Source organism: Anguilla anguilla, chromosome 3 (assembly GCF_013347855.1).
Source record: "Anguilla anguilla isolate fAngAng1 chromosome 3, fAngAng1.pri, whole genome shotgun sequence".
NCBI classification, from domain to species: domain Eukaryota; kingdom Metazoa; phylum Chordata; class Actinopteri; order Anguilliformes; family Anguillidae; genus Anguilla; species Anguilla anguilla.
Window position 1 is genome coordinate 30,099,305 of NC_049203.1, and position 7,118 is coordinate 30,106,422.

The window sequence follows — 7,118 nt, forward strand, 5'->3', positions numbered from 1 at the left end:
CATATCATAAAAAGAGAAAAGAAAAAGAAAGTAAAGAAAAGAAAGGCACAACAGTAATAATAAGGGCAAAACAAAACCCTCCCTCCCATCCTACCCCACCCACCCACACAGAATCCAGGCCACCCATCCCGACATGAGGGTACTACAGTAGTGTTTTGAGTTTCTTAGAAATGGAACTCCACAGTTCAGCCACTGATTCCTTGGCCCCGTGCATACGGGCTGTCGAAAGCTCCAGATATGCTATATCAAGATAAGTTAAGATCCAAGCTTGAAAAGAAAGAGTATGAGGAGGTTTCCAACGGGTAGCCACCAGTTTTTTTTGCTGCTGTCAGTCCAGCTCGTTTTTGGGGCAGTGTCAGGTTCAAGCTGGATAAATCATTTAACAAAAATATAAAAGGTGAATAGGGTACTGTATTCTCAAAAAGCATGGAGAGATTGGATGCAATCATTCGCCAGAATCTGGCCGCTGGAGGACACTCCCAGAACAAATCAAATGTTGGGTCCAGATCTGGGAAGTCAGCTCTCCATAGAGTGTCTAATGCCAGGGGCCTGTGAGCATGCCCAGAGATAAACAGATAAAGTCTAGAAACTAGGCCGCTTGTGCCTCTGGTGCAATGTACAATTTTATGAAGTGGATGTGATGGAAGAGGACTTTGCCATGGAACTCCACTGGCCTTGAGAGCCGAACGTAATTGCAAATAAAAGAAAAGAGAGGAGCGCGGTAAATTTAATTTTGAACATAGGTCCTGAAAAGAACATAAACCTTCATCTGCATTAATATCTCTGAGTACACGGATGCCTCTCTCCCTCCACTGTGAGAACTGGATAGGTTGGTCTCCTATCAGTAGATTAGTGTTATTAAATAATGGGGATTTTGAGTTCCACACGAGAGTAGCCACACAGCTCCATCGATCTCCATACAGAAAGCAAATGAGAGATAATAGGGCCAAAGCTACGACAACACAGAGTTGTGGGCAGGTTTAAATATAAAAGATCTTGGAGGGAGTAAGGAGACACCAAACTCTCCTCCAAGAAACGGCACGACACCTGTGCATCGGTGTGAAACCAGGTCAGCAGGGGTCTGAGTGTAAAAGCCCAGTTGTAATGTTTAAAGTTTTGGAGAGACAGACCCCCAGCCTGCCTTTCCTGCTGTATAGTTGAGTTTAATGCGTGGTCGCTTGCCTCGCCATAAGAATTTGGTCACCTTCGATTGGAGCTTACTCCAGAACTGAGGAGGTGGAGGAAGGGGTAGCATTGTGCTAACAAAATTAATACGAGGTAAAATATTCATTTTAATAATGAAGATTCGACTGCGAAGTGAATTGGGGAGATTAAACCATCTACCCAGATCAAAGCTGATTTTATTGAGAGTATTACAGTTCTGGTCACCATTATTGGTGCCCTTGAACTTTTTGTATAACCTGTACAATATCTTCAGAAATAAATGGAAATGTCCCAAGTTTGTATCATCAGAATATTTTAATAGAATGTCCAAAGTAATTCAACAAAAAAACATTATTTTTCAATTTACATGTAGTAATTTTAAAGAAGAAATAGAAAATATGACCTGGACAGTAATAAAGGCACCCTTCCTTAATATTTGGTTGCACACCCTTTGGCAACGATGACTGCCTCCAGACGTTTCTTGTAGCCATCTATAAGCTTCTTGCACCTGTCAGCTTGTAGTTTCTCCCACTTTTCAATTGCAATTTGTTCAAGCTCTTGAATGTTTGGAGGATTCCTTCCCCCAATGGAAAATTTCAGCTCTCTCCAAAGATTTTCAATAGGATTGAGATCAGGACTCATTGCTGGCCAGTTTAAAACAGTTAATTTTTTCCTTTTCAACCATTCTTGAGTGCTTTTGGATGTGTGCTTTGGGTCTTTATCGTGCTGGAGAACCCATGATCTTCGACCCAAACCTAGTTTTCTTACACTGGGTAGCACATTTAGCTCTAAAATTCCTTGGTAATCCTCTTATTTCATGATTCCTTTGTTACGGTCAAGGCCTCCAGTACCAGAGGCAGCAAAGCAGCCCCACAACATTATGGATCCTCCACCATGCTTAACTGTAGGTAGGGTGTTCTTTTTCTTATAAGCTTTTTATAAAATTTTTATGAAATTGCTGGTGTGCATTGCCAAAAAGCTCTATTTTGGTTTTGTCTGTCCACAGAACATTTGCCCAGAAGGTTTGTGGGTTGCCCAGGTACTCTTTGGCAAAGATCAGTCATTCCTTTTTATGTTTTTTTCAGCAGTGGGGTCCTCCTTGGCCTTCGCCCATAAAGCCCTTCTTGGTTTAGTGTGCGGCGTATGGTACGCATTGAAACCATGACTCCAGATTATTCCAGGTCAGCCTCCAGCTCTTTGGTCGTTTTACCTGGTGTTTTTCCACAGTTCGCACCAACCTCCGAAGACTTCTCTTATCGATTTTCCTCTTCCCCCCATGTCCAGGAAGGTTCTTGACAGTTGCATGCTTAGCAAACTTCTTAATAACATTTGCGCACTGTTGAAACAGGGATACAAAGGTCTTTGGAGATGGCCTTGTACCCTTTAGAAGTCTTGTGTTTGGTGATAATAGCACTTCTGATGCTCTCAGACAGCTCCCTTGTCTTCACCATTGTGAAAACAGAACAGGGAATAACAAGTGGCTTTTTTAAGCATTAAAGTCATCATTCATTGGCTAATTCAAATCATGTGGGCACTGACAGTTTATCACAGGTGAGTCTAATTTATAATTTAGCACAGGTGAATCAAATGTAATTATTGTCTCAAGCACTGACCATAAATAAGGCCACTCTAGGCGGTCAAAAGCCTTCATGGCGTCTAACGACGTGACTGCAGCTGGAGAAGTTAGATTTGGGGTGCTGTGTATGACGTGCAGCTGCCTCCTTATATTATCTGAAGCCAGTCTAGATTTTATAAAGCCAGTTTGATCACTGCGCACCAGCTGTATCATGTGACCCGGGAGGCGCTGTGCCAAAACTTTGGCATAAATCTTTAAGTCCGCATTTAGAAGTGAAATGGGTCTATAATTAGCACACTCTGTGGGATCTTTGCCTTTTTTTAGAAGCAGAGATATTAAAGCACAATTGACATCTCTCAAAAAAGAACCCATCTTAATCGAAAACTGTATCATGTCTGCCAGCAAAGGGTCGAATACAGGCCAAAAAGCAACGTAAAACTCGGGTGGTATCCCCTCTGGGCCTTGAGATTTACCCTGACGCATATCCTTCCCCGCCTTCTCAATTTCATGTATTGTAATGGCCGCATTAAGATTTTCAGAATTGTGATCAGAGAGATGCTCCATATGAATGTTATTTAAAATACTTTTACAAGACGGATTGTCAAAGTCGATCTCTGAACTGTACAGATCCTCATAAAAAGATGTAAAGGTCGAGTTGACACTCTTAGGCTCAGTTAAAACAGTTAAAATCTTTAGACTTAATGCCAAATGTTGGCAAAATGTTCACTGGTCTGGAGCCTCATGGCCAACAAGTGACTTGGTCTAGCAGAATTAAATAGTATGTCTACCTAGTTCTATGCATAAGAAATTCGGAGCGGTGCCTGAGAAAATAATTAATTTCTTTTTTGACCAGCTCTTTTTGAAGAGACACAGAATCGATGTCGTTATGTTGCAAAGTAGCACCTAAAGCAGCATACTTACGTTCCAGTTCTTCCAATTTAGCTGTGCATTCTTTATTGTGAGCTGACACATACAGAGTGGTATTACTACTTATAAACTGCTTCACTGATTCCCATAGAATCCTCAAATCTGAAACTGAGTCCTTGTTGAATTCTAAAAAGACACGGAGATTGGTCGCAAATTGAGACTTGTAAGTTTCCTTGCACAGCAGAGAGGGGTTAAAGCGGCATCTGTGAGCTCTGGATGGGGGAGCCCTTATGGTGACCGCACAGTAAATAGGTTAGTAGTATCTATCCTATACTTTCTGTCAAAATGATTGAATTATGACCCCCCTGTCAGTCTGAGTGACATGACAGTTTGATTGACAGGTCAGTTTTTGACTGCCATATGTTTGACTGAAAGGTCAGTTTGAGTGGCAGGTCTGTTTGTCAGTGAGAGATTTATGACACCACCCCCAGTCATTGTTTCAAGGGAGATAGCCAGCCAGCCCTTGGCTCATGAAATACTCCTAACTGGTAGAGAGTTGCCCCAGATTCGAACTAGGGACGCCCAGATCTGTGATACTAAAATGGCAACATCAGAGGCAACAAAGAGTGTGAAGAGGGTATCTCTTACACCCATTTCCAATACTATTGCGGATGACGAAATTACTTTTGTGCCAAAAAAGAGAAAATCTGAGAGTTTGATCCGATTTCTTCAAAATGTTAAGGATGCTGAGGAATACGAATGGATGTTGTCTGATGGACGTGTTGGTGGATATGTTTTTGACAAAGTTACACAATCTGTGAAACTATACGCCGTTGAATCTGGCTGGGAAACATTTGAAGATGACATGTTTCACTTTTTATTCCCTGCTAAAGACTGGAGTTTGTTTAGAAACAAAGTTTGTAGAGACCTTGAAGTCCCTGGTTTGGACCGTGTGTACAGTGCCGCGTGGAATAGCGCAACACTGCAAAAAGGCTACTACATATTTCCTAATCGTCTTGAAAAGGATCCTGATGATTACGATGATGTACAGTGGTGAATACACATTTGTAAGGGGGCATAAAGAAAATGATGTCGAGAAGACCATACACAACCTGAAAGTTATGTTTCTTTGACATACACGCAGAGGTCTGAGTAAACTGAATCGTTAACAACATTGCCTTCGGTAGGTTACGATAGTGACACCTCTACAACCCCTGGAGAAGACGTGGTTGGACGTATAGCACCGCTGGGCTTCAGACTCATAAAGGTGGCTGTTGGTGTCATATTAGAACACATGATTGGTGTAAAGTTGCGGCAATGTTGTTTCGGCTGTGAAGTGGATCACCCAAGCCAGTTACAGCATTCATGTGTCTTTGAACCTAACGCATACTTTTTTCAAACAAACAGTGAGGAAATAAAACAGAGACTTTTCAAGCCGGAATTACTACAGGCCTTGACAAAACTTCTGGGCACATATGGACTACATCCACACCCGCAAAAAATCTGCAAGATCAAAAGATCTTGTTAAACAACGTGCAAAATTTTAACAGCATTGTTATATAGAATTATAGCTGATGAGGTTGACAATTTTAACACTAAGAATGCGGTGGATGTTCGGCGATTGAACAATCTTAAAAAACAAATGATGTTAGCCAGGAAAATGTCTAAAGAGTGGGATGATCGTTTGCGCATGTGTGCAAATGCTGTCAAACCATGTGGGGCGACATAGCTCAGGAGGTAAGAGCGGTTGTCTGGCAGTTGGAGGGTTGCCGGTTCGATCCCCCACCCTGGGCTTGTCGAAGTGTCCCTGAGCAAGACACCTAACCCTAACCCCTAATTGCTCCCGACGAGCTGATTGGTACCTTGCATGGCAGCCTTTCACCGTTGGTGTGTGAGTGCGTATGAATGGGTGAATGAGAGGCATCAATTGTGAAGCGCTTTGGATAAAAGCGCCATATAAATGCAGTCCATTTACCATTTACCATGTCATGTGACTGTGAGCGATCTTTTAGACTCCATGGAGTCGTGTCGAAGAGGTTTCGGCATAGGACACATCACCGGTCTTTGTACATACATAACGGATGTCTGTGTAACAAAGCTGTCTAAAAAAGAGTCAGTAAATGTGTGTAAAGTAGTAGAAATACTTGTCGATTTCCTGCTTGAGAGAAATGTTGACGTATGTCTTAAATTTTTAGACTACCTTGACACAATGTGAGTTTACAATCTTGTTGAAAATAAAAGATGTGAATCAAGCAAATAATGCCATTATTTGTTCAGGTATTTGGTGAGCTGGTATCATGACAGATCTTCTGAAATCTGTTTACTTCACACCCTCTAACGAGGGTTCTTTTGGTGGTGAAAAGCGTTTAAAAGAGGCCGTGTTCAAAGACACAGGGGTGCGCATGTCTGACAAACAAGTTTCTGAGTGGTTAGCTGGAGAGGATGCCTATACGCTTCACAAGCCTGCACGCATTAACTATAAGAGAAACAGAGTGATAGTGCACGGTATCGACATTCAATTTCAAGCTGACCTGGTTGATATGACTATGTACACAAAGGAAAATGACAACTTCAAATATATGTTGACTTGTATAGATGTATTTAGCAAATATGCATGGACACGTGTTTTAAAAAACAAAACAGGAGCGGAAGTAGCAAAAGCATTCAAATCCATACTGGAGGAAGGAAGAATACCTCAAAAACTGCAGACTGACCGTGGAAAGTTTTTTAACAAATATTTTAGGAATGTAACTGTCAAATACAATATTCACCATTTTGCCACAGGCAGCGAGCTAAAAGCTAGCGTTGTTGAATGCTTCAATAGGACTATTAAGGGTAGAATGTGGCGGTATCTAACAGCAGTCAATTCCAAACGATATACTGATGTCTTGCAAGATTTAATTACCTCCTACAACAACAGTCGGAGTATCAAAATGAGACCCACGGACGTATCCTGAGAAAATAAAAATAATGTATTTAAAACCTTGTATGGGCTGAAGGATGGAAAAGATAAGAATGTTGTGTTTAAATATAATACAGGCGATGTTGTGCGAATTTCCAAAGTAAGGGGTCCCTTTACAAAGGGATACGAGCAAAATTACACCCACAAGTTTTTCATCATATCAGAACGCATTCCACGGGCACAGCCAGTCTACAAGTTGAAAGATTATGACGGGGAAATAATAGATGGATGTTTTTATGAGGAAGAGTTGCAAAAAATCTAAGTAGGTAGGGATAAAAGTTTCAAAGTTGAGAAGATTTCAGAAAGAAAAAAATGGGGAAAAGATTATGGTTTTGGTAAAATGGCTTGGTTGGCCTTCAAAATTCAACAGTTGGGTTTGTGAAGAAGAAGTGGTTAACATTTAGAACCTTTTTAATTTGTGTTTTTTCACACTGTGTTTCATTTCGGGGTGAACAACACCATGGGTGATGACGGATTTTACATAACGTTGCCTTGTAATTCGTCTCGCTCAGTGTATCCTGACAATGAGATATCAAAGTACAGAACAAA